At 43.7% G+C, this 26,877-nt stretch overlaps 1 long non-coding RNA gene and 1 other non-coding gene across 2 annotated transcripts in view; both read left to right on the top strand.

The window, feature by feature from the left end:
- The window catches only part of LOC114044526, a 58,842-nt gene extending 38,987 nt beyond the window's left edge, over nt 1–19,855 (top strand). Inside the window, exons 2-3 of the long non-coding RNA XR_003569252.1 lie at nt 10,521–10,592; nt 19,780–19,855. This is a non-coding gene — a long non-coding RNA (uncharacterized LOC114044526). The remainder of the gene's footprint in view (nt 1–10,520; nt 10,593–19,779) is intronic.
- LOC114044572 lies at nt 12,312–12,413 on the top strand. The gene has a single exon (XR_003569263.1). It is a non-coding gene; the product is annotated as a U6 spliceosomal RNA (small nuclear RNA).
- Nucleotides 19,856–26,877: the final 7,022 nt, after the last annotated feature.

The raw sequence follows: 26,877 nt of genomic DNA, 5'->3' as shown, positions 1-26,877 counted from the left end.
GCATGGTTTAATTTCTCTCAAAGTGGTCGGAGAACTAGGGATAATGCGATGGATTATCTATGAATCTGCACTGTGTACTGTGTAAGAGTTGGATTGGAACCTTTATTAAGCATGGGGCAGGGTTTATAGTAGCAAGCTTCAGAAAGTACATGCTTCTTTCTTGATACTCCAGGCTTGATTCATCTTTCCTGTAGTGTGGGGGATGGGAAAGGACCCAGATTTTGGAGAGAGATAAAGACCTGGGTTCAAATTCAGCTTCTACTTACTTCCTATATCACCTCGGTGGGTAATTTCACCACCCTGGGCCTCAGTTTCTCCATTTGTGAATGAGGGGGTTGGACTAGAAGGTGTCTCACTAGTACTAAATCTATGCTTTTATGAGAGTCAGTTGAGAAGTTTGCCTAGCATTTTTCTAGCCTGTAAAGGGCCAAATGAATGACATAGTACTACAGATAAGGGAACAAACTCAGAAGGGAAATTACTTGCCCAAGGCCAAGCAGCCACATTTTGTTGATTTCCTTATCTATAGTTACAGCTGTATTAGCAAAGTTCTCACTTTTCAAGGTTTACAAAACATTTGCAAACATTCTCTCCTTGGGTCCTCACAACTTTAAGGAGAGAGGTGCCGTTCTTATCCCATTTTATTTTATTTTTAGGTAATTGAGATTAAGTGACTTGCCCAGGGTCACACAGCTAGTAAGTGTCAAATGTTTGGTCTGAGGCCGGATTTGAACTCAGGTGTTCCTGACTCCAGGGCCAGTGCTGTATCCACTGTGCCACCCAGCTGCCCCTTATCCCCATTTTATAGATGAGGAAACTGAGGCCAAGTAAGCTGGTCACTGGATTCAAACTGATGTCTTTCTGACTCCACACCCAGAGCTCTTCCTTATTTTCGCCCGCAGCAGCTACCATCTTGCTCTTCCATCCAGAGACACTGGCCTCTGCTGTTTCTCATGAAAGATATTCCCTCTCTGGACTGAGAGCATTTTCACTGGCTGTCCCCTCATGCCCCAAACCCTCTCCCTCCTTGGTGCTGCCTGCCTTAAGTCTCAGCCCCAATCCTGTGTTCTTAATTCCTTCTTCTCTCCATCGGTTAGCTCCGGTTTATCTCATCTAAGGCTTGTTTGTTCATAGTTGCTTACTGTTGTCTCCCCTGTGACCTTTCTGTTGGGGGTCACAAAGCTGAGGCCCTCTGCTGCAGGGCTCTCCTAAAAAGTGAGTCATTGGAACTCGGATCTTCCCTGACTCCCAGGTCCTGCTCTCATAACACTCTGTCAAGGTGAATTAAGAAGGAAAAATGCCCAAATTCACACAGTATTTAAAGTGAGAGCATTTATTTATCTGAATGACTCTGACAGCTAGCTAAGGGTTAAGTGGTTTTCTCCATTTGGCTTTGTAAGCTTTTGATGTAAACATTGATTCTAGGGATTCCCAGGATAAGGTCATTGCTGAGAATCAATGCTCAACACTATTGATCTAGATTGATTGTGAATGAACCTTTTGAAGGTGTGTAAAGACGCTCAAAATACTCATCGCTCTCAGAACTGGGTGATTTTTGGTTCCTGGAGAAGCCTTGTCTAAAAGAATGGCTGCAGGATACATAAAATAATCAGAATGTGCTTAAGCATCCTTCCTGTGCCACGTCCTGTGCTCGGCTCAGGGCATACAAAGATGGCGGTAGCACAAATACTATTTTCCCCATTTTTATAGATGGAGAAACTGAGGCTCAGAAAGTTTAATTAACCTCCTGAGGCCTGCACAGCTAGGTGGGATTTGAAATCAAGTCCTTCCTGATCCAGCCAAATCTTCAGCATTCTTGTCAGTCATCAGACATTTATTAAGCATTCAGCTCGCTGTCAGACCCTGAGCTCTGCTGTCTCTCTGGAGCAGTTCTTAACCTTTTTTATATCATAACCCCCTTTGGCAGTCTGGTGAAGTTGGTGGGCCCCTTCCAGAATGTTTTATGTGCATGAAATAAAATACATGATTATGAAGGAAACCAATTCTAGTGAAATGCCATTAATGAAATAAATAAATAAATATATATATATGTATATATATATATATATTTCGTTAACGGCATACATATATATATATGTATGTATGTATGTATGTATATAAACAAAAAAAAACCCAAGTTCAGGGACCCCAGGTTAAGAACCTGTGCTCTAGGGAAATGCTAGGATTTGCTCTAAAGGGAGAATATATAACTCAAATAACACTCATTTTATTCAGTGTGACAACTTTCTCTTCAGGAACCTTCCTTCGGGGCAAATGCCAGACTTTCAGTGGGGCAGGCTAGGGCATTTCCTTCACGTATGGCCACAGCCAACCTCTCTGGCCCTTTCTTACTCCATTCCCTTATGTGAACCCTGTTCACGGCAGACCGAGGCTGGAGCCAGGCACTACCTGTGGCAGATACTGTGCTTATGGCTCCTCGAGGTCATGGAGTCTCCTAGCTCTGGATCTGGAGATTCAGGGCCCTATAGGCCAGTCCTCTCATTTTCCCAATGAGGTGGCAGCAGACCTCACTTAATTTTTCTCTTTTTTTATTCCTCATGATCTATCTAATGGAAGGAGTGTGGTATTTGGGAGTCAGAGGAGATGTGAGTTCTGGTCAGCAAGTCATTTCCCCATCTGTAAAAATGTTTTTTTTTTTTTTGTTGTTGTTGTTGTTTTTTTGTTTTTGTTTTTCCAGGACAGTTAGATGGCACAGTGGATAGAGCACTGGGCCTAGAGTCAGGAAAGCTCACCTTCCTGAGTTCAAATCCAGGCTTAGACACTTACTAGCTGTGTGACCCTGGGCAAGTCATTTAACCCTGTCTGCCTCAGTTTCCTCATTTGTAAAATGAGCTGGAGAAGGAAACTGCAAACCACTCTAATATCTTTGCCAAGAAAACCCCAAATGGGGTCATGAAGAGTCAGACATGACTGAAATAACTGAACAACAACAAAAATAGGGTTAATGATGCATTGTTTTAGGGGGAAATGGCTTAGAAATATGAACTTCTGTCATTATGCATTTTTCTTTATGGCCTTTTCTCTTTCTAACTTGTTTACACCTGTCTCTGTCTAACCAGTTCAAATCCCATTTTTCTTTTCTTCCAAAGAGGATCTCTCTCCACGTGGTGATAAGAATGGAAAGTTCATATTGGGGGACCTGGGTTCAAATCCTGGTCATGCCACTTACTCTGGAAGGTTGGCTAACTCTGGACTTTAACTTTCTCCTCTATAAAATGGGAAGATTGGAGTAGATGAGCTCTTAATAAGTTTCCTTCTGGCTCTAACTCTGTGGTCTTGGCTGAGCAAGTCAAAAAGTACATTTTGTTAGTGTCCACTTCAGCGCAGGGAAGGGTAGTGCTTTCCCAGGATCTCCCTGCTATTACCACGGATCTGGAATTGAGCTCGACTCTCTTTGTGACTGTGAGCCCCCAGCCCATCTGATTTTTGGACATTCTGCTGAGAGGAATAATGCCAGCAATTCTCACTTTGTTCTGATTCTACAGCTCCTGGTCTCAATAGTGGTGCCCTCTCCTCTGACTTGAGTAGCAGATCATTTCTGGAAGAGAGAAGAAATGTACTCATGTAACGTGATGCTTTCTAGTAATTAATTGCAGGCTCTCTAGAGGCTGGTAATTACTTTGTCAAAACGAGGGAGGAAATATATATTGAGTGAATGATCATATCTCCTGTTTCCTACTTTCTTTCCAGGATGAGTTTCTTCTTTTTAGAATGGGGAGCTTAGAATAAGGACTAACCATTAGCTCTGGGGAATTAAGGTGATGAATTGTTTTTCCATGTGCCATAAACATGGAAAAAAAAAATCCCTTTGCCATCTTGGCTTCCATGGCATCTTTAACAGATAGTTTCAGTTTGGATTCAGGCTCTGGGTGTGAATCCCAGCTCTATACCTTTAACCTTGGGTAAATCAATCCACTTTTGTGGACTATTTGCTCTTTTGTAAAATAGGAGGAGGGCTCAGCAGCTTCTACGGTTCCTTGCAGTTGTGGACCAAAGATTGTGCTTATTAATGGGAGGCCATGGTCAAGAAGGTGAGGATGACAGGGTATGGTCAGTGGAATCCATAGAGGGAGGAGGTACTTTGAACTCTACCCATAGAATCCAACAAATGTACAAAAGCCTGTTGTGTGAAAGATATGAATTTGGGGTAAGAAAAAAAAAGGGGGAGTTAGTTTGATAACTAAGCTTTGGAAAGTGGCCCTCCTTCCCTTCCTCCCTCCCTCCCTCCATCTCTCCTTTCTTCTAAACAGATATGTCCCCTGTCTAGATCTGCTGTCCTGTAGTACCCAGCCCAGTGCACTAACAGAGCAGATGCCTGATGGAAACATGCATTGGAAATGACTACAATGGTGAAGGGGGATGGGTGGCAGCAGTGACTTGGAACCCAAAGGACATTTTCCCTTGCCCCAAGAAAGCTACTCCAAAGAAGAGAAAATAGATTTTGAAGGCTGAAGTTGAAGTCATTTCGAGGGACTCAATTGGATTGTGCTTTACCAACATCAAAGCCAGCGAAAGTGTTTTCACCTGTAATCCGGGAAGGTGTTGGGTGTATTATGTACATGCTGATAAAATTTATGGAATTATAGTTCTGGAGGGGAAGTAAAAGGAAGTGTGGTATTTCCTGGTGTAGGGGGGCTTTATGGTTACCAAGTAGATAGGAATAAGATTGAAAACTTGGTTCCCAGTGAAAACAAAGGCTATCTGTATATAGGAGGCTTTAAAAAAAAAAAAAAAGGCATGCAAGGTCAGAAAGGTTTGTGTATTTTCACAGCATTTGAGACAAATGTGGCCGGGACCTGCGAATTCTCAGGGTGGAAATTTCTCTTCACCCATTCAGACCCACAACTCTTCTGTAACTTGGATCAAAGCTAGAGAAGTAGGTTTAAACTAGAAGATATTTTATAGGTCATCCAGCCCCTTCATTTTACAGATGAGGAAACTGAGGCTCAGAGCCCCCCTACACCAAGGTTAGGGGGAATTGAGGTAGAAATACAAGACTCTTGAGACCCTGAGAGATGTCACTTAGAACTAGTGTGTGTGTCAGGATACAGCCTTCCCCATGACTAATATACTTCTTTAAAGAATTAAAAGAAAAAGCAAAACTCACACCTTGAATTTTGGGGAAAACTCAAATTTTCAAATCCAAAAATCTTTTCTGAATCAGGATGTCAGTTAAAATGGGTTTTCTATAGTGGGGAATGAGCTAAAACACATTCACATGTGCACATACAAGTCAATCTGGAAATTTTTTTTAAAAAAACTTGGTGCTGGGGATGGCATGTCCAGGCTGGAATAGACATGGTGCTCTGCCTGCCTGCCTGCCTCCCTCAACCTCTCGAACTTGCTGTGTGTTCTGTACTTACCTCTGGACAGATTAGCCAGAAGGATTTCCGTGGCAGGTCCAGATTGTTCAGGGCTCTGCCCACCCTTTGTGTCCTGGCCATTCAGATGTGTGTTATGACAGTGGATGACAAAATGTTTAATGAAAGCAGGCTTGGCTGTAACTGAATTCCCAAACTCTTCCTTGGGCCTTTCTACTGGTTGCTGAAAGGTTCAGAAATGCTTCTGACAAAGTCTACTCTGCTGACAGATAAATTGTTTTGACAGGAGAATCTGAAACCTGCAACTGAACAAAAATTTAACTATTGAACCTGGAGAGGGGGAACTCGGTGTGAGCAGGAAAAAAAAAATGTACTTCAAAAGGTTTTTTTCAGGTATTTGTCTTGCTACTTGAAATATGAATCTTTTAAAATTGTCAAGGTAAACCCTTCATTCTCTACCCCTCCCCCATTCACCCTGAGCTCCATGCATGTGGCATTCCATTTCAGGAAATCAGTTTTAAGAGCCGTGGCCTGGGAAACATCTTGGTACCAGGAGGAAGAGACATAGATTTGGAGTCATTTTGGTGTTGCCTTTACATAGCTGTGTGACATTGGGCAAGGTATTTTCCATCTCTGGGCCTCAGTTTCCTCATCTGTAAAATAAGGGTTTGAGATTAGATGATGCTAAATATTTTCCAGCTCCAGGTCTTTGATCGTGCATAAGTTCTTTCAAACTTGAATGGTAACATCCTGACTTAGAAAGCCACGAATTAACATTATCTATGTTTTATTTTATTTTCATTTATTTTCTCAAATATTTCCCAGTTACATTTTAATCTGGCTGTATGACACTTAAGCATATTGTAGGCAGAATGTTTGACACCTTTGCCCTGTATCTTAAGCAGTAGAATACTCATTGGGTTAAAAAAAAAATCTGAATTTCCTACTTAGTTCTCTTCACGGAGGATTTGCCAAGCATCCTGGAGGACTTTCTTCATTTTATTTAAGAATAAATTTTTATTAACAATCTTTTGTTTTTGTATCACCTACTTTTCACATAGTATTCTTCTACTTCTTTCCCAGAGAGCCATTTCTTATAATAAATTTTTAAAAAAAGAGGAAGGAAGAAAAAATTTTTTCTCCAGAACTAACATAACAAGCAAACAAACAAATAAAAAGTCTTGATATTATATGTAGTGTCCCACACCCATGGTCCCCTCATTCTGCAAAGAAGCTTGCCTGGGATAGTATCTTCTTGCTATTCTTTGTATCCACACATGGTCATTGTAATTTCATAAAATTCCATTTTGATTGTTTTTGTTCTATAAAGATTGTTGTCATTTTGTATCTTGTTTCCTTGGTTCTGCTTATTTTGCATCAGTTCATATGAGTCTTTTCGTGATTCTTTTTATTCTTTGCATTCATGATTTCCTAAGAAGGGAAATGTTTACGTTCCACTGGACCTTAAAAGACCACCATTGGTCTTTTAGCATTTTGTAGAAACGGTGTAACCCGTCTATCTCTTGATATTGCTGTATATTCTGCTGACCTTTTTCACATCATTCATGGGAATGTTGGAGTGTTAGTATTTTGAATTGGAAAGAATATAGTGTCCACGGGGATCTGCTGGATTTCCCACAAGTGGTCACACCTCCTTTTGCTTGGAGACCTGAGGAGGGAACCCACTACCTCTTGAGGTATCCCATCGAATTTCTTTATGTCTACCTTTCTATTACTTGTGTTTTCTCCTCTATGGTACGTCTTCTGCTTCTTCCCTTTGATCTCTGAACAAGGAAAACAACAATCATGTCATTTTTCCATCTTCTCTACTCTAGGCTAAACACTTTCAATTCCTTCATCTGATTGTTATTTGAAATGTTGGCAACATTCTGTTTGCCCTTCCTGGATTGTGTCCAGTTTGTCCTCTCTAAAATGTGAATACTTAAGAAGAATACAGTATTAACAAAGGCCATCTGAGCAGGATAGATGATCAGCCAGACTGTTACCTCCTTTTCTGGAGATTCCATTAGTCTTCTTGACTGCTGTTGTTCATAAATGCCTTTTGGAGAGGCTGCTCATTCTGTCTGTTCTAATTTCACATAGCTGGCCTGTCCAGTGGCCAACTTCTTCAGCTCATCCCCCTGAAAAACTTTGCCAGATTCTTTGCTGGTGAACTATGTTTACTTTATCTCCTGGTTAACTAGTCTGGTACCCTGCTACAAAGTGAAGTGAGGGCAGTATGGCATGACCTGTTCTTGATGAAGCCTTGCTGTTTTTTAAAATGATGATTGCTTTCCTTTCTATTTGTCAACAACCCTTCCCTTTAATGATAGATCTTAGAATTTGACCAGAAATTGTGGCAAAGTCTCTGGACCCAGTTTACATATTCTCACGCTTCCTAAAAAAAAAAATCTATCCATTTACCCTTCTCCATTCCTAAAGCACCTTTCTCTCATCCTTGACAATCTTACAAGATTGCCAAGTTTTATAATAGCACAGACCCAAGCAAAGCAGTAACCTGCTTTCTGTTCCGTAGAGTGACTTTTCTGGGACTGATAAAAGTCACTGTCTAGCTGCATTTGCTTTCCTGTTGTTTGGTTTGAGTTGACTCACAGTGCTTTGGGATTTTCTTTTATAAACACAACCTCTGTTGAGTTCTGGGACCCTTTAATAAGAGCCCTGAGCTTTAGACAAGCTCAAACCTGACTTTTACTATGTGATTAAAAACAAAAAAACAAAAACACAGCTCCCTCTGTCTGCTTCCCCCTTCCTCCCTACCTCCAACGAAAGCAGTAAGCAGCCTCTATCTTTATAGTAATATAATCTCCAGACAAATTGTGCTTTAATTCTAGTTGTGCTGTGAACGTGGACTTGACTTTTAAATGTACTGCTGGCTTAAAGCGCAGGGTGACTTTTATTTAGGTGAATGTCTTTGAGTTGTGGTGGAACAGATAACTGCTGGAGGCCAGTATTGATTTCAGAAGTCCCTGGAGTACAATTAAAAGAAGTAGGGCCCTCTGGCAGGCCATACTCTTAAAAAGCTAGATTCTTGTGTGGAAGGGCAGGCACAATATATTGCCAGTGGTGGTCAGGGTGGCCAGGTAAGTCGATTTGGTGCATTAGGTGAAATTGAAGAAGCTTTGGAAAGGAGGAGCAATCAGAAGAAAAGTCAGACTTGACCTTTTGGTGGTGATCTTGGAAAATAAGGGCTTGAACTAAAAGGGTGGTGGGAGGTTGGGCCTTCCATTTGTATGTGGTGGGACAAGCATTGAAGAAGGATTTGGGTGGAATGTCCATGGGGTGAGTGTGCTGTGGTGGAAGAGGCCCTGGATTTGGAAGTTACGTGGTGGACCTGAGTTCAAATCCAGAGGACTGCAGCTTCCTGTATGACTTTGGGAAAGTTCCTCCCCATCAAGATTTCTCATTGCTAATGTCATTGGACTCAAGCAAACTTGGACATTTCCAAGTAACGTGGATAATTAAAATACTTGAGTGCTCTCTAGCTCTTGGTACGATGCCTGATATATAGTAGGCACTTTATAAATGTTTATTGAATTGAATTCAGGGTTACAAAGTCCCTTACACACATATGCTGCCATCCTGTTAACCCTTTTGTTTAATTGGTTATTAGTTATAAAGGCAGAGTGGTGGGGAGACTTTGTAGGTGGGCTCCCCCCACCCCATTCAATATGGCCAGATCAATTGACTAGAGCAATATAGCTGCAGCAATAGACCAGGGGGAGAAGAGCTGAGTTTTGGGCTCTCTTTGGAGTCAGGACAACCCTGGGTTCAAATCCTGCTTCTGACACATTCTGGTTGTAGAAGTTGTAGTATTTTAGATAGTAGATAAATCACTTATAAGTAGTTGAGACTGACTGCAGCATCTGTCCAGTGTTTTTTGTCCTGACCCCAAATAACTAAGAAATTAATAGTACCATAAATTTAGTGGGAGAAGGGATCTTGGGAGTAAATCTAAGCTAATCCCTTCATTTTACTGATGAAGAACCCAAGGTCAAGGGTCACATAGGCAGAGTTAGGGTCTAACTAAACCCAATTCTGACTCCCAATCCAGGACTCTGATCTACTGGCATATTGATGAATTTCCCCCCTTTTAGTCTGTAATTATTACCTTCAGTCTTTATTAATGGGGGTCTAAGATTCCATACCAAATATTACTCATTCTGTAAGACAGCAGGCTTCCTCTCCTCTGAGATTTTATCCATCTGGTCATCTTCACTTGGCCAGCCCCTAATCCATTCTTCTGATCCTCCCCCCTTCCCTTTACACCAGATGATACCTACTATGATGGCTTTCAAACCAAAGGCTTTGCATTAATTAGTCCCTGGACTTGTTGATAAAACCAAAGATCTAGTAAAAATACTTTCATGTGCAGACTGAAGGTTGTAGCCAGTATCATCCTGAATGAATTTGGTAAGGAAGATAAGTGATGAAATGGTGCTTGAGAGAGATGGGGCTTATGGGAGAGGATGAAGGAGCTGAGGGGTCTGGACACTCAGCCTTAGGTTAGCCAGTCAAGGACTGGGGTGAGTGATGACATCATAAGGGCTAGTAGAAAGCTGGTATATATCAGTACACCTTTACATTTAAAAAAAAAGTCTCAACAACTTGTTAGTATTAGCTAAAAGGAAACCATTTACTTTTTTTTGTTTTGTTTTTGAAAGGAAGGATTAAGTTAGGTTTAGAGAAAAAAAAGCATGTCTTGGTATAATCCTATTAAAACCTTGGGGCACGTTCTGGTTGTAAGCAAGGAGGGGGGTGGGGATGATGTTGTTAGGAATAGTAGTAATAATAATAATTTGAATCATATAGCACTTTGTAAGTTTTGAAAAGCACTTTACCCACATTATTCCGTTTGGGGCTTATATCCAGTTCTGTTATTCCCTATTTTCCAGATAGGGAAACTGAGGCTCCCTTTGGTTCATTCAGCTAGGAAGTGTCTGAGGTGGAATTTGCACCCGCCTCATCCTTAACTCCAGCTCCAGCCACTGGAAGTCTGCTGTAACTGATTTTTTTTTTAGGCAGTTGGGGTTAAGTGACTTGCCCAGGGTCACACAGCTAGTAAGTGTCAAGTGTTTAGTCTGGGGCCAGATTTGAACTCAGGTCCTCCTGACTTTCTGTAACCGATTCTAATACCATTTTTTTTCTTTCTTTTTATAGAAACCTGAGCAACAACAAGTTGACAGAAGTCAATCCTGCTGCTTTTGAGCACTTGGTGAACCTCCAGGAAGTGTGAGTCTGGCTTGGGGGGTGGGTGGAGCAGTGTCCTGTACCCCTTGGTAGATGAGGGAAGCGTCTGAATCCCTGTTCAGAATAGTATTTTTAAGTGGATAACGTAAAAATCCATGGAATTGAAAAAGGAAACCAATTACATTGACATAAAGTTGTCAGATAGCTTTAAAAAGCAAGTTCATGGACCTCAGGTTCAGAACTCTTGATCTCTTGGGTGACCCATGATGCCCTCTACTGTAGCTAGCTCAGACCAGTAACCGTCCCTCTTTTGCTCCAGTGTGGTTTCTTCGCGCCTCTAATGTTTATTTCTTCCCTCTTCCTTTGCTGCCCACCCCACTCAGGCACGGGCCACCCCTTCATAGCATTGCATTTAAATTTGGTGTCAGCCTCCCTGGCAATTAGTGATGGGGAGAGATGGAGCTTGGCTTCATGCAAAGCTCTGTGGGAATGATTCAGTTAACACACCTGGCCTTGTCAGGTTCCCTGCTGAAAGGAAATTGCTCTTGTGGAGGTAGGAGGGGATACTCCCGGGTGATATTCTATGCCAGCCCACCTCTTATCTCCCAGGAAACAAAGGTGTAGTGTAATGCACCAGAGGGGCTTAACTAGGCCTCCTCCTCCTCCTCCTGCTCAAAACAATGTTAATAATAATGCTTTTGGAAGTGGCAATCTGTTGGGCTCTTCAAGAAGCCAGCCTTGACCTGAGACTGTGTTTGTGTGGCTTCCCCCACTAGGGCATTTTTTAAACTCCTTATTCCTTATAAAGAAACCTGTTGAGGATAGTTTTAAAAAAAAAAAAGTCTTTTGCTTACTTCTAAGTTGTGAGTTTGTGAAATACTTGTCTTGGTTTGACTTAGGTAATTTCAGGACCTTTTGTTGGGGGGGGTGGATTTTTAAAAAGGAAAGGGCTCAGATTTCCAACAGTTGGGATGTTAAATTTGTGGAGCCTCAATTTTGAAAGCTTAATTACTTATATCAAGCTTTTCTAAGGAGGGAGTAGCAGATCAAAACTTCCAGGATGAAGTCCTTGGGATTTCATTGGCGTATTGAACTCCCAGGTGAGTAAAGGCCAAAACCCAATTTCGACTAATATCATCTCTGTAACTTTTAGAGAGCTCCCTAGTGCAAAGGTGTCAGACATGTAGCCCCAACCCTTCTGAGTGGGCCTGAGTGAGATTAAAATGGAATTGGGAAGAATTTATCAAAATAAGTAAAAATACGATAAACATAGATAATATTAGTTTGTGGTTTTCTAAGTCAATATGCAGCCTTTAGGGATCCTTGTGTAAGGTTTAGTGGCCCCCATTTTTCTATTTGAGCTGAACATCACTGACCTGGAACACTCACTGTTTGGCCCAGAGTTATTCAGCCAGGATGGGTCACAGGTAGGACTCATTGGTTGATTCTAAGTGATTCTTACATGTGTGTTAGGTAATGAGAAGATAGAGATCAAAAAAGGGGAAGAAAATAGTAGTCCTTGCCCTCAAGGAGTTTCCACTCTCTCAGGGCAGCTTACATTTCTCTTGCCCTTTGACGGTGCTTGCTTTGTATGAGTTATTTATGGAGTGCCTCAGAAAGCCTCAGACTAGGGAAAGGCAGACACTCAGTTGTTATTTCTTCCTCCTTTGAAGAAATTCTAGGAAGGGGTGAACGATGGGTGTTTTGTGGTGGCGTTCCATCATTCTCTGTTACGGGTGCTGCTGTGGTCCCTTCTAAGTGATTTAGCAACAAATGGATCCTGAAATGGCAATGATACAGAAAAGATGAGCATGGTCCCTGGAAAAGACTGCCGTGCAGCTTTGTGAAGTGTTAGTTTTATTATGTTATTCTGTGTTCCATCCAGACCTTTGCGCACGCTGTCTCCGGTGCCTAGAATGCACTCTTGCCGCAACTCTGCCTTCACTTATCGTGCTTAGCTCAGTTGCCACTTCCTACCGGAAAGCCTTCCTGATCTCCTCAGCAGCTAGAAAATCACTATGTAGATTGTTTGAATTTCATTTTCTATGTACATATTTTTCCCCACTTAAAATTTTAGTTGTTTGAAGACAGGCAGTGTTTTGTTTTTGTTTTAATGTCTCCTTTAAAAAAAAAGAAAAAGACAGCTATTGAATGAGTGAATCTTCAAGACCAGTTCAAACACAGGAAATCTTTCTTGACTAGCCTCCTGCATCATGGCCTGGCTCATTTCCCTTTGCCTTTTCACATCTTCTCCTCCCAGTTAAGAGTGCAAGCTCCTTGAGGACCGGGGACCACGTTTTAGTGTTAGTTCAGTCCAGCCATTCTGGAAACTGATTTGACCTTACACAAGAAATCTTATTAAACTGTTCTGTACCCTTTGACCCACTGGTAAGTGGGTCACTACTAGGGAAATACCTCCAAGGAAGTCAAAGAGAGAGGTCCCAGGTGTAGAAAAACACTCAGAGCAACTCCACAGGGACCTGATGCACTTCTGACAACGAGACGTTGTTGGCCTGTGTTGGAGGGAGGAAGGGAGAGAAGGTGGTATTCTCCAAATCAAGTAGAACTCCGTAGTGGTAAAGACCTGGTGTTTTCCCAGAGGGAACTAGATCGAATGATGAAGAGAGAAGAGGGGTCCGATGGGGGCAGTGAATGGGAGCTGACACAGAACCACTTCCAAACAAAGTGGGTTTTAATGTTTCTTGAGAGTGACGGTTCTCTATGAAACCGTCAGATGTTGGAGCCAGTGAGGGTGGGGGTGGGGAACGAGAGGCTGAGCCAGGCAGCCTGGTGGTGGTTTGCCTTGCAGAAGTGCTTGCAGCCACAGCCCGTCAGGGACTGGCTGGAAGCAGATTGAATGATGCCTCGTTTCAGGCTGTCATTGCTTTAGTCCTGGTCAGTCTTTGCAAGTCTCGGAGGTCCAGCCAAGCCAAGCCACGGTGCATTTAAAAATAACTCATCCCTCCCCTCTCCCTTCCCCCAAGTCTCCCAGTAACTCCCATTATTAGGGAATGGTGGCCAGGAAGGTCTACTCTATTAATATGAGGGTTATTTATATATTCCTTTTTTCTGCGTTTGGCTCATGTTACTGTTGCATTCCCTTTCAGATGTGTGATGTGGGTGGCATGTGCTTTCACAGGGGCAGTGAGTGACCTAAGATGTTTCCTTATAAAATGAGCAGGCCACAAATATGCCCTGGGTTTGGGCATCTAGATTATATAGCCCTTGTCTAGATAGATAAGGTATCTAGGAAGCACTTTGAGCATGTATGGAGCCCCTACTAGGTGCCAGGCACTGTGCTGAGTGCTGGGAATACAATACAAGTCAGCTGGGCAGTCTGTACCCTGAAGGAGCTTATGCTCTAATGGGGGAAGATGGTATCTAGCTGGTATTGGAGTGGGAGGGGTGGGCAAGACTGCTAGGGAGGAGCTGGAGGAGGCCGGAGGGTTAGGAGCAGGGATGGAGAAAAGACAACTTAGATGGTCCTGGGCACTTGAATGAATAAGCAGCTTGGGAGGTGGGGGTGGGGGCTGGCTGCAAGGCTTTCTGTATACCTGGAGTATGAGATGCTGCATAGCAAGAGCGTCCCCCCAAAAAATCTTGGGCCCCAAAATGGTCCAGATCTCTACGTGTGGTCCCCTGGACTTGGACCCAGTTCAGATACGGCTATAATGATTGCCAGCTGTGTGACCCTAGGCAAGTCACTTAACTACTATCTACATTAGTTTCCTCATCTGTAAAATAGGGATGGTAATAGCACCTACCTTTCAAGGTGGTCAGGAGGATCGAACAAGGTACGATGAAGACTGTTGTGAACCTTAAAGCACTATAGAAGGACTAGCTCTCATTAGTTTTGTTCTTCTTGGGCTGGAGGACCTATGATTGAGCTGGTTCAATCTGAGAGAAGCCATCTTTGCCAACCATCAGGTGGGCTTCTCAAACTCATTTGGTCTTAGAAGATGTAGAAGCTTGAAAGACCCTATAAAATGCTGCCTTCTCCTATATAAACGCTTCTCTCTCTTCCGTTGTCATTAGCAGTATCTGCCTCTCCTTGCCCCCTCCCCCCCGAATGCTTTGTGTTTATTTCTCTGTTTACTTGTAGAATGAAACCTTTTTTTTTTTTTTTTTTTTTGGCAATTGGGGTTAAGTGACTTGCCCAGGGTCACACAGCTAGTTAGTGACAAGTGTTTGGTCTGAGGCAGGATTTGAACTCAGGTCCTCCTGACTTCAGGACCGGTGCTCTATCCACTGCGCCACCTAGCTGAATGAAACCTTCTTGAGGGCAGGGATTGCTTTGATCTGTGCCCCCAATACCTCATACTGTTTGACTCACACTTGGCAATAATTGATTGCTTTATTTTTTTGAAATGCTTTTTTTGGGGGTTGCATAGGCAGGGTTCAGGCAGTTAGAATATGTATTTTTTGGGGGGGGTGGGGAGAAGCCAGATCTAGAACTTTGTCAAGGAAAGAGTGGAAAAACAGTTTTGATGTGGAATTCCATCACCCAGATTCCAATCCTAATTCAGATCCAGGCTCTATTTCTTATTACTTCCAACCTTTGGCAAGTCATTCTTTTTGGGCCTCACTTTCCTCAAATGTAAAATGAGAGGATTGGATTAGATGGACCTCTAAATCTGTGATCCAGTTGGGGAACTAGTCTCCCAAATCAAGCAGATTAGCACCCTAACCCTAACTGGCTCACTTTTTTGAGAATTGCCTGGGCACGTTCACCTGGCTTGTATTTGTCTAAGTCAGGTTTTGGTCCCAGATGTCCTGACTGTCCTCTGGGCCATACTGCCTTAAATATTGCTGAGGAAAGGCAGAAGTTGGAGGAAGGAGAAAATGGGGAGTTGGGGATGGTAGGAAACATAGAGCAAACAGGAGAGCTTGTTTTCACCCCTAGTTTCTCCATGTTGCATTTTTCACACATAATTTCACTTTGTATCTTTTCGAAAGGGAAGATGCTGTTAGTATTAATTTTTCAGCAGTATCTCATGGTACACATAGGTTTAAGGAAGTGGTGTCTTATGTTTTGTTAAGAATCACGCATCTAAATGTAGTTGTAGGGACAGTCATGGGTCTTTGTCTTTATCTTAATATGGAGGCAGAAACAGGAAAACTCATTTCTTTAAAAACAAACTTTAAAAAAGGCCCTCCCCCCTTTTAATTCTCTCCCCTCTCCCGCCTCATAACTACCAAGGCTAAAAAGATCCCACCCCCCCACAGGTGGTCAGAGCTGGTGACATTCCATGTGACCCAGCCCAGGGCCCACCCACCTCCTTCCCTGCTATTTTTAGGGACCTAGGCTGGAAGACAGTGAGCAAGGGATCATTTTCAAGATGGGAGTGATTATTCCTGTAAGACTAGGTGGGATTCCTGGCTCTCTGGCAGGAAGCGTGACAGACGGACCAAGGTGACGAGTCATACATCATCCTTTGGATGGGCTCTGGGGGCCTGATGACCTAGTTTTTAGGACGAGGAAATAGAGTATGTTCCTTTTAATATAAAATACATGGGGGGGGGAAACGCTGTTTCTGGGACTAATATTTTCCTTTGTGCATTGTAACTGTGGAGTGGTGTTTGAAAAGAGCTTGGCAGTGAGAGACTGAACATTTTGCATGTTTTACAAGCAAAGCCTCATTTCTCCTGCTTACTTTATTGTCCTTTCCCTTTATCACAAAGAAGCAAAAGACAAGAAAACAACACCTTGTATTTATTTCTCTCAAAAAGCAAATCTTGGAGTAGAGGCCAAAGTCAGCCCAAGGCCTCTTCCCAAGACCCTTAACCTCGCTGAGGAGGATGCTTGTGATGTGATGTCTGTTCATAGCCCTTATGCCAACAGGATCCAGGAAAGCCAGCATCAAGCCCAAACGGGCTCATGCAGTTATGTTAGGGAGATATTTGCACAATCTCGGGTAGAAACGAAAAGGGGAGTTTTGTTTTAACACCTCAGATAATGAGCATTTCACCCACGGTTCTGTGAGACCCTGGACGAGTCATCTAACTTTTCTCTTTGTATTTTTTAAAATTAAATTTCATTTTTTCCAATAAATAAATATCTGTTTTCTTTCCCCTCCAATGATGAAAAATAAAGAAAAACAAAATATTTTTTAACAAATAATGTGTAGTCAAGGAAAACATTCTCAGATTGTATCAGTCTTCCCCCCCACCTCCCCTCCTTCCTCTCCTCCCTCTTTCTTTTTCTCTTTTTCCTCCCTTCATCTCCTTTTCCATCTCTTCTCCTCTTTCCTCTCTCTTTGCTTTGTTTCTTCCTTTCTTTTTTCTTTCTTCCTTCCCTTCTTTCCTTTTTCTTTTCTCCTCCCATCTCCCTCCTTTCCTTTTCCTCCCTCCCTCCTTCATATGCTTCATCTGTCACCTAACTCTTTCTGAGCCTCAGTTTTAGCATCAGAGAATGGGGATAAAAACCATATTTCTTTGACAGGGCTATAGAGTGTCTCCAGTAAAATCCAGGAAGGACTTTAGGGGCCTTACCAATAAGCTGCTCTGCTTTCCTGATTCTTCTGGGTAATGGGGTCTCTGAGTACTTCCCAAGGGCCTTTCCCAGAAGGTCCTCACTGGTATTATTTTGTACCCAGTTCTGCATTTCAGCCTGGCACCTGGGCTCTAGATCTTTCCCCTGTAGCTGTGCCCCACTCCCCTGCCATCCCAGGGTGCTGGGCTTCCTTTTACCAAAGGGGCTTGGGAGGCAGACAGCTCAGCAGACCCACCAGCAAACTGGACAGACTTTTTGTGTAGCTCATCTCCCTAATTAACCAGCCTCTCCTTTCAGCTTCCCCTGTCGTAACCAGGGAATGGGATTTCAGAAGAAACTTGGTTTCCTTGTGTCCTTGGAACCTTGTTTACACCTACCTGTACGCTTGTCTTCTACCACCCTGGTGGTGGAGATTGGGAACATAGCCATGTGTGTTGTTGTGTCCCCTCCCCCCCACATTATTTTGGGGGAGGGGGGGCTGGTTAATGATGTTAATGTAAAACTGGGTGGAGTCCTCTTGGAGCATACTTGAATTACCATTGAGTAGAGCTCTCTACTAGGGTTTGGGAGTTTTCGTTTGTTCAGTTCCCATTTTTATTTGCTCTGGGGTTGAAATGCAGGTCCGTTATTAGTCCAACGCCCTGACTTCACTTCGCATCTGTCAGGGGAGCAGCCTGGTGAGTGTCCTAGGCCACCCTTCTCCTCGCCTCCTTCCTTGGTCCCTGGGGGCTGGCTGGGCTTCATTCACTCTTAGCTCAGCTGATCAGGGAGACCCTGGATCCTGCCCTCAGGAATGGTCAGCTGGGGACTTCTGTGGTCTAGCTTCTGTGGCTGGGGCCAGTGGGATTGCTTTCCCCTTCCTTTTCCTCTTCCCAAAGCTCCCCTGTCCCAGTGCGGTTGACCTACCTGGTTAGGATCTTCTTCCTTGTCCTAGGCCTCGTCTGCACTGAGCCCCTCCACCCGTATCCCAACTAGAGACCTTTTTGGAAAGCCTGAGAACTCTGTGGCTAGTGCATGGCTGACCTGGCCTCTGACCCCTGGTTCTCCACTTTTCTCTAATGAATTGGGAGGATTCCATTTTTACAGCAAATAAATTGGCACTTAATGACAAGAGCTTGTTAGCAGGGAGCAGGTTATGCCCAAGTTCCGGAGAAAAGAGCCCACCCTTTTTGGATGGAACACCAGGATGGAGGAAAAGGAGGGAGAAAACCAGCTCTTAATTTGGGGGGAGCAGTTAAACCAGCGCCTGTTAGAGTAATTAATGGGCTAATTCAGTGCCTAAACAAGGCTTCGTTTTCATTCTTCCAGATGCTTCAGACAACAGGCTGCTAGAACAGGCATCGATGAAGCCCATCTAAGAGGAATGGCAAAAACCTTCTTAATGGGCTTGGCTCGGGGGAGTATGGAAGAATAATTGTGGAGGGAGAGAGAGAGATATTGAGAGATTGAGATTAAAATGGCAGGGTTGCTTCAGCTTAGCCAATCCAGAGTGCTGGACATAACTACACAGGCAGCTTGCCTAGTTTGTAGAAGTTAAAACTGTGATTTTTGGTGTTAGATTCCCCTTTCTCCCTTTTTTAAAAAATAGGCATCAGCATGCCAGAATTAGCTTTACATGTGTTGATTCTCTTCGATGAAATGCATTTCTCCATGGGAAAGAGAGAGCTGGTAATCTACATTTTTGTCATTTAGTCTAGGTTCCCTCATCCTAATCCAAGCCAATAATCCAATAAGAATTTATTAAGTGCCTACTGTGTGCCAGGCACTGTGCTATTCTCTATCAATAAATAACTCAAGGAATCGTAAAAATGGAATTCAGATCATTCTAATACTTCATTTTACAGATGAGGAAACTGAGGCCAGAGAGGTGGAGGCAACTGAAGCCAAATCATGTGCCTGGAGTTAGGACTATAACGCAGATTCTCTGAAGTTGCACCTTCCTGGGTTTTCTGCTCCTCCTCATGGTTTGGGGGAGAAATAAAGAACTCCTGCTCAAAACACCTAGGTTCAAATGCCAACACTGTTACTCAGGAGCTGCTGAGATTTGTCACCAAACTCTGGGAGCTTTTGTTTCCTTCTATAAAATGAAGGCATTAGATTAGGAGGCATCAGAAATCCTCTACATTTGTAAGTCTGTGGAAATCGGACGTATTTGTTAAAATTTAAATTATTTGTTAAACTTACCTAAATTAGGCAAAGGAATGAAATTTAGGTAGATGAAAACTGCACACATTTATTAAAATTAAAATGATTAAAATTACATAAAATTAGGTAAAGGAATAAAATTTAGGTCTATAAAAACTGGACACATTTATTAAAATTAGGTAAAGGAATGAAACTTTCTCCATGAAGTTTTTCCTAGTATATACTATTCCAGGTTGAACTGTATCCTTTCTCTGAATTAACTGTTAACTGGTATGGCAGGCCTTTTTGGGTGGCCTGGCTTATGATTTCTTCAGTGAGGGAGACTCCCGGAATGAAAAACCCTTTCTCCTCACCAGGAAGGCAAGAGCACTAGGGCCCCGAAGGGTCCAGAGAGGATTTTGGTGCCACAAATGTTTAGTTTCAGATCTCTCCTTTAAAAACCTCATTGCTGGAAAGATTTTAGCTAATCCTGGAAGCTGGTGCCACGTGGTTAGCTGGCTGTATTTATCAAATGGACAAAGAAGGGCTTTCTCGTGAGAGTATGTGTAATTTTAGGTTGCCTGTTTAACTAATTTTTTTTTCTTTTTGCAGGCACCTGAATAACAATGAGCTAACAATCATCCCTTCCCTGGGCACTGCCTCCTCCCGAATCTTGTCTCTCTATCTGTAAGTGAACTCGTATTGTCGGCTTTGGATTTGGGCGAGGGGGACGCTGTGGGTGTGATGTTGACTGTTTTACGTAATTGTGAAATAACTTGATTTTTTTATAGCTGTCGTACAAATCCAGCAGCCTTGTTACACCTAACTGATTGGATTGAAGTATTTCAGCTTGAGAATCTTTAGGGGGGGATCTCTTAGAACCACATGCAAAGATGAATAGATCTGCGGAAGACTTTCTGGAGAGCCACGTCACAGTCAGGATGGAACTTTGCAGCGATCCAGTCTCAGGATGACAGATTTCCAGCTGGCAGAGGCCATGCTGCTCAGTGATCTTTTACCCATGCCATTGTTTTACAGATGGAGAAACTAGAGATGAATTGACCTCATCTCACTTCAGACAGAGCCCAGAGCTCCCTAACTTGGGTCTTCTGACTTCCATGGCCTCTTCCCACCATGCTGGGTGTCCTCATTAGCTGAATGGACCTTCTGTTCCACTTTACCAATGGGATAGGCAGGGTTCACAGAACTAAAGAATGATAGTGTCGGAATTAGAACCCAGGCCTCCGGATAGTTCTAGCCTACTGCTTTTTCTATCCTGAGCTTAGTTCCTGGCAGATAGTAGGTATGTAATAAATGTTTAAAATTATTATGAAATGATAGATGTCTGTGATTTCCACCAGGCATGAGTGAGCCTAGAAGGCCAACTCAATGAACTTGGGCATTTAAGCTGTATTAAGGATTTTCATCAAATTTTCATTTACGGTTTAATTTTATTTGGAAACCTCTTTCCTAGGCCTCTTCAAAATGGGTGCAAAGTTCCTGCAGACTTTCCCCAGATTATTCATTGGATAGCATGTAAGCTTCTTGAGGGAAGAATATGTGCCATCTTTGTTTTTGCATCCTAAGTGCTCAGCACAGTGCCCACACATAGTAGGTGCTTAATAAATGTTTAGTCGGTGATAGTGTCAGTAAAATAGATAGCTAAATAGACAGCTCTGTAGGTTCTGGGCTTGACTTAGTCCCCATCTTTAAGGAATCTTTCAGGAAAAATAGCATGTCAATGTAAAAGTAGGTAAAATGCATTCAAATTAATTTTGGGGGGTTTGGAGGACTTGAGCATTCTCGCAATGCTTTAAAAATATAATCTAGATTGTCTCTATTGGGACAGGCAGGTAAAATCCATTCTGTCAGTGCTGTTGTTGGCTCTACAGTGACCCACCCTGAAACAGTGCCCGTGTTGAGCGGGAGGGGTCTCCCCGGGGCCCGCTGAGCCTCCTCTTTGGTTGAGGAAGGCAGGCGCTTTGGGAAATCTAGGTGGATTCCAGCAGGCAGCAGAAGGGTTTGATTTTTGTACTGTAGGAGATAGTTCTGGGTCCGCAGAGAGCCGGGGAAGTGGATGGACCGGCTGGAGATGTGTAAGTTCATAGAGGGGGGACCGGGTCCAACAGGGTGGGGGCTCCGAGTTGTGTCCAGAGTTACTAGTTCTTCGTGGAATTGTGCATGTTCACTCACCTGCCTCTCAGGAGGTTAAAAAAAGGGCTTGGCAAATAAAACACGATATAAAAAATTCCACATCCCATTTAAATGAAAAAAGAAAAAAAGAAAGCAAACTGTGGTGTCCCTCCTCCCATTGCCCCCAGCTTGAGGATCCTGGTTGGTTGGAGCCTTCAATAAGGACCTTTTCCCAAGGCTAAGCACCAGGCACTAACCTTGAGCCTTTCCAGGGGCTGGTTCCTCCTCACCCTTCCCATGAACATGGTGGCTTGTTTGAAAAAGCCCCTCCCAGAGATTTATTCACACGACCCAGTCCTGAGTCCAGGAGCCCCTCAGACCAATGTTGGATGGCCAGTAGGAGGAGTGAATTCCTGCCTGCCATGCCCTCCCCCTCCTTTCCAAATTTCTTTTTTTCTTTAGGATGATGTGGGGAGCTTTATAACCCGTTTGTTCACCTGTGTGTATCTTTCTGTGAAATTGAGGCTCAGCGGTCAGTGTGGAGGGACTTGGCAGGAGCTGGCTATTAATAAGATTGTGGGTGTAGCTTGCAGCTCTCAGATTTGGGCTGGCAGTGGGCCCTGTGTTCAGAAGGTACCGTGTCCTTGCCAACTCAGCCTTGCGTCAGCTTAACCCTTTTTAAGGTCAGTAGCTTAGTTAGTAAGGGGAGATAGTAGGGAGCTAGTTTCTACCTCCTCCGTCATCTCCAGGGGCTGAGTTGGACTCCTGTATTTGGCACTATAGATAGATACGCCGGACTTGGGGTGAGGGAGATAGCAGGTTTAAACTTGCCTTGGACAGTTGTGGCAACCTGGGATGACCCTGGGCAAATCACTTAGTCTCAGTTTCCCCATCTGTGAAATGGAGATAATAACTTTGCCTCACAGGGTGTTTGGGTAGCTAGTGCCAACACAGGACTTTGTAAATCTTGTGTCCACAGCCTAGTATAGTGGGGAGATTGCTGACATGAAGCCCGGAGATGTGCATTTGAATCCTGGCTCTGCTGGTAATCAGGGGCAAGTCGGAACTAGTTGGATTTCAGTTTCCTCTTCAGTAAAGTGCGTGCATTGGCCCAGGAGGACCCGAGGTCTCTTTCTGCTCCAAATCTAGGATTTTATCAGTCACTTCCCCTCTCTCGGTGACTTCTCGCAGATGCCCGCCAGCTCTCAGCCTGCGATTGGCTTCTCGTGACCCTAGAATGGGGAGAGAGATGGTTTTGGGCTCTGACAAAGAGCAGAGGCCTCAGTGAATGAAAAGAGCTGGAACAGCCATGGTTTCTTCTGACTTTTGATTTATCATTTTCAGTAGAATGTAAGCTTCTGGAGGGCAGGATCTGTGTATCCTTCTTGTCGTGGTTCCTCCAGCTCCTAGCAAAGGGCCTAGCACAGAATAGTGCTATATAATATAAATAAATATATAAAATATTTATAAATAAATGAATAAATAAATAAATGCCTTTTGTAAGTGAGTTAAATTGAATTCCAGTAATACCCAGGGGAGGGGGGAAGGAAAAAGCCAGCAGCCAGCTTTGCACTGTTTAGTTCTTAAAAGAAAATCAGTACTTTGTTCTTGGGGTAACTTCACTCCATCATCCTGGCCAGTGATGCTTGTGGCTTGTTATGGGGCCTTCTTAAGTGGGTTGCTCTGTTCCCTCTGTCTGATACTTCCCTACAGACTGAGAGTGGAGCCCCTGGCAGGGGTGGGGGCGGGGAGAAGAGGAAAGGAGAGACCACCATGGGTCCCCTTACTTCATTTAGGCCACCTGGTGTTTAATCACTGTTTATTGATTGATTCATGTGGTGGCTGGACGTCACCCTGGCCCTGCTGTTTCTCTTCCTGCCCTGCTGCCCCTGTGGCCCCATTCTCCAGGTCTCCTTCCCTTCACATTTTTCTCAGGAGAGGGAAGGGTGACCGTTCTCTATTACTTGGGCCTGGCGGCAATCCCCTGTGGAACTTGTGTAGCTTTGAGACAGCGTCCTCTGACTGACTGAAAATATATTTCTTCTGTGACTCTGGCCCAGCGCAGGGCAACATGGGACAGATTGGCTTTATTCCTGCTATTCCATTAGGCGGTGTTAAAATATGTAAAGTTAGGGAGGAAAAAAAAAGGAAAAGAAAAGAAAAGAAAGCTCAGACCTGAACTGCCTCCACTTTGAATACAGCTTGGAAAGGGCAGGTGAATGTTGGCGGCCGCAGCTCCGTCTTGGGTGTGGATCCAGTTTATGTCTTATTTGATAAATTATTCTTTCGAAATGGTTGAGGGGAGGGAGAGGCAAGAAGAGAACAGTATTTAGGATCTCTGACTTCCTTTTCTGTTTGGAACATGCTCCCAGGGTAGTGAGGGGGCTGAGCTTAGCCCCCAGAAAGAACCAGTCAGGGAGTCTTCACCTTTTTTGTATTCTAGACCCCTTTGGCAGTCTGAAATCTATGGACTCCTCAGAATACTGTTTTTCAATACGTAAAATAAAATACTTAGGATTACAAAAGAAACCAATTGCATTGAAACACCATAAACCAAAAAGATTAATTTTTTTTTAAAGTACATGGGTCTGTTCTATATGATAAGTCCAAGACCTTTTGAGTGCCAGTGACCGAAATGTTGCTTACCCTTGAGGTCATTCCTGGAATGCTCTTCCAATTTAGCTAGTCTGATCCTTAGCTGGGCCCACACTTGAATCTTTTTCAGCTTGGTGGGACTGCTTAAAATAATTTATTCATTGCTTTCCTAGGACATAATTATCTTCGAGAAAGAACCACAGCCTGAGGCCTCATCACATTCCTTATGTTAGTCCAATAATCCAATTCACCAAATATTTATGGATGGCTTTCTGGGTGTAAGGCACTGTGGGGAATAGTTAGAGACTTAATACCCCGGGAGCTTGGAGCGCCAAGTAAAAGTTGCCTCCATTCTCCACTGAACTGCCAGTGGAAATCCTTGGGTATGTTAATACACATTTTAGAGATGGAAAAACTGAGGGCAGGTTAGAAGATTTCAGCCTTGCTTGACTTAATGGGGGTATAATGGGGGAAAGGGGAAAGGACCTGTCCCAGCCTTGGGATGAAATAGCCCAGGCATCCTTCCCAATTGGCAAGCAGCAGATATAGCTCATTTGAGTGGTGGAAAAAGTTACAGGGAATAAAGAAGTGTTTCCTTTTATTGAGAAGAGGCAACAGCAGAGGTGTTGTGATAGATGGAATGTGGAACCCCGGGGTCACAGTCTCATGTCTGATGCTTGTTATTTGGGTGGCCATGGCAGAGGCGCTTAGCTTCGATATTTTGGACTTCCGGGCTGAGGGTTAAGCTGGATTTAGAAATAGCCGGTTTTTTCCCCTGGCTCCTGTAGTCTTGACTGGTGACGACTCCTTTCTCTCCTTTACTTTCTCCCTCCCGACTTGGTGGGGGGAGTGACCTCATAGTGACCTCATGTCTCAGTACCTGGCGCTCACACCAGAGCCCAAGATTTGAGTGAGATGGAAACAAACCCCCCCTGAAGTGAAGAAGGATGAATGGAAACCAGAATCGTTTCCTCTGAAAATCCGGAGGGTCCGCAAAGCAGAAGCATCTGCTTTTGCCAAGTCAGGACAGAAAATAACTTGGAATGCCGGGGCTGGTCTGTCTTTGCCCTCCCACAAGATGGCTTCTGCCATGATGGCGCCACAGCCATGGCGGAGGACTGTCCTCTCTCTGCATCCATACTGATGCCCGTCATTTTTCCCAGTTGAGCTGATGCTGGTCATTTGGTCCATATGTTTATTGCTGCTCTTCAGAATGAATGATGTAATGGCAAGATTTTGCTCTGGAATGTCAGCTTTGTTCTCACCAAGAGATCCTTTCCTCTGACATCCCAGACAGCTTCCCACTGGGCTCTCAGCATTGCTGGGGATTTTCTCCCAGACTTGTATCCTGTTTGGAGAAGATGAGTATCCAGGGACTTTCACTGCTGAACCCTGAGTTTGTTGGCTGTGATGGCAGGCGGAGCTTAAAGGACTGTGGGGTGCTGACCCCCGTGGTGGTATCCTAGCCCAGAGGGGCTGGGGCAGGGTTGGGGGGGTGCAGCAGGGTCCCATCTCTCTACAGGGTGAGAGATACTGACTTAGACAAGACCTCAGACACCACCGAGGCTGTCCTTTTCATTATACAAAGGAGGAAAGGCAGAATTTGAACCCACATCCCACTCTCTTGCTCAGAGCAATAGTCTGTGGGAAACATGCCATAAAATAATGTGCAGTGGACCTGGAATTAGGGGACGTCAGTTCTGGACCTGTCTCTGCTACTTTGACTGCCCTGGGCAGGTGTCTCCTCTCTGAGCCTCAGTTGTAGATTTGCAAAGTGGGGGTGGCACGAGATGGTTCAACCTAGATGGTATCTAAGGCTCCTTCCATCTGTAAAACTGTGGTTTTATGATGCTTACTTGAAGAGTTAGCCTGCTACTAACTTTCTCTTTATGGTCACTTATGATCACTTTTCCTTCTTCCTTACCTTTTATTTTTTGTCCACTTTTATCTACAAAGTTGTAAGAGTTTGCATTTTGGGAGAGTATGTATGCGTCCATATGTATACGTGATCTGTGACGCGGCAGCTAGGTGGCACAGTGAATAGAGTGCTGGGCATGGAGTTAGGAGGACCTGAGTTCAAATCAGCCCCAGACACTGATAAGCTGTGTGCCCTTGGGCAAGTCACTTCACCCTGTTTGCCTCAGTTCCTCATCTGTAAAATGAGCTGGAGAAGGAGATGACAAACCACTCCAGCATTTCTGCTGGGTAAACCCCAAATGGGGCTGAGAAGAGTTGGACACGACTGAAAAAAGACTGAACAACAAAATCTGGCACGTCCATACATCACCCACATACTTAGTCTGGAAATCACTTGTTTTAATCTCCAGGGGCCTTTATCATCAAACCAACTGTCTGATTCTTCTCCTTCTTCTTCTTTTTGTTTGTTTGTTTGTTTGTTTTTGGCTAGGCAATGGGGTTAAGTGACTTGCCCAGGGTCACACAGCTATTACGTGTTACGTGTCTGAGGCCTCATTTGAACTCAGGTCCTTCTGAATCCAGAGCCCTTGCTCTATCCACAGCGCCACCTAGCTGCCCCTTGATTCTTCTTTTGGTAAATGGTTGTGACCCCCTTGATGGGGTTGGAGAAATTAGTTTTGCTCATAATATTAAAAGGCAGGGTCTAAAATTTATCTGAAAAGAGCTGCAGACCTGGCCGTCCCTAATTCTGTGCTCCCTTTAAGGAAACTGGATGGCGACTCTTACAGGCCTTACTTCAATTAAGCTATTTGTAAGAGAGCGCATTAATTTGAAAGTAATGTCAAAGGCTTATACACAGTCTTTAACAGCAAGCTTAAGGCTTTTAATAGGAATCTTGCCCTCCCTTTTCCTTCCGCCACTTTGTTATGGGTCCCGTGTGTAGAAGGCTGGTAGCCCCAAATTATGAGTCTAGCAAAAATCTTTTTTAAAAAATGAGTGTCTTTTCAGTTGTGGGGGGAAACCAGCCGGTATCTTTAGAGTTGAGTTTTATACGTGAAATTCAGT

The sequence above is a fragment of the Vombatus ursinus genome, unplaced genomic scaffold, assembly GCF_900497805.2.
Source record: "Vombatus ursinus unplaced genomic scaffold, bare-nosed wombat genome assembly UNPS02014773.1, whole genome shotgun sequence".
NCBI lineage: Eukaryota > Metazoa > Chordata > Mammalia > Diprotodontia > Vombatidae > Vombatus > Vombatus ursinus.
The sequence above is the reverse complement of the archived record's forward strand: the minus strand, read 5'-3'. Positions and strand labels throughout refer to the sequence as shown.